The 598-nt window shown below is 39.0% G+C and overlaps 1 protein-coding gene across 1 annotated transcript in view; it reads left to right on the plus strand.

Annotated features, from left to right (window-relative positions):
- Positions 1 to 598, plus strand: part of FAM179B (family with sequence similarity 179, member B) — a 164,925-nt gene that overhangs the window by 160,089 nt on the left and 4,238 nt on the right. The window lies entirely within an intron of this gene.

The following is a 598-nucleotide window of genomic DNA, read 5'->3' on the forward strand; positions in this document are numbered from 1 at the left end:
GGAGGCTGAGGCAGAAGAATGGCGTCGGCCCGGGAGGCGGAGCTTGCAGTGAGCCGAGATCGCGCCACTGCACTCCAGCCTGGGCGACATATCGAGACTCTATCTCAAAAAAAAAAAAAAAAAAGAAATAATATGGGAAAAATAAAAATACATTAAAATCAAATTTGGTTCTTATAGAAAACTGCTATTTCAAAATCATGTTTGATAAAAGGTCCATGGGTTAAAACTGTGTACATTTCTGTTTCACTATATTTGGAAAACATCAAGATGAATTTGGGTTCATTTTCTCTCCTTACCACTTTTGCATGAACTAATTGTTCTATATGGGATTCTAATACCATACTTGAAGATCCCAATCTTTGAGAGAAAGGTTTCTTACATTGCTTCTTTTAAGAAGCCTAACTTTTGGCCGGGCGCGGTAGCTCACGCCTGTAATCCCAGCACTTTCGAGGCCGAGGCAGGAAGCTGTCTCTTATACACATCTAGATGTGTATAAGAGACAGCTAATATGATTGTGCAGTATTAGCTTGCTTTTGCTGCTGTGTTAATGTCATATATTAGCTTACCTTTTGGGTTTAATTATCTTACATAATTGTGA

This window comes from Mandrillus leucophaeus, unplaced genomic scaffold, assembly GCF_000951045.1.
Source record: "Mandrillus leucophaeus isolate KB7577 unplaced genomic scaffold, Mleu.le_1.0 Scaffold505, whole genome shotgun sequence".
NCBI lineage: Eukaryota > Metazoa > Chordata > Mammalia > Primates > Cercopithecidae > Mandrillus > Mandrillus leucophaeus.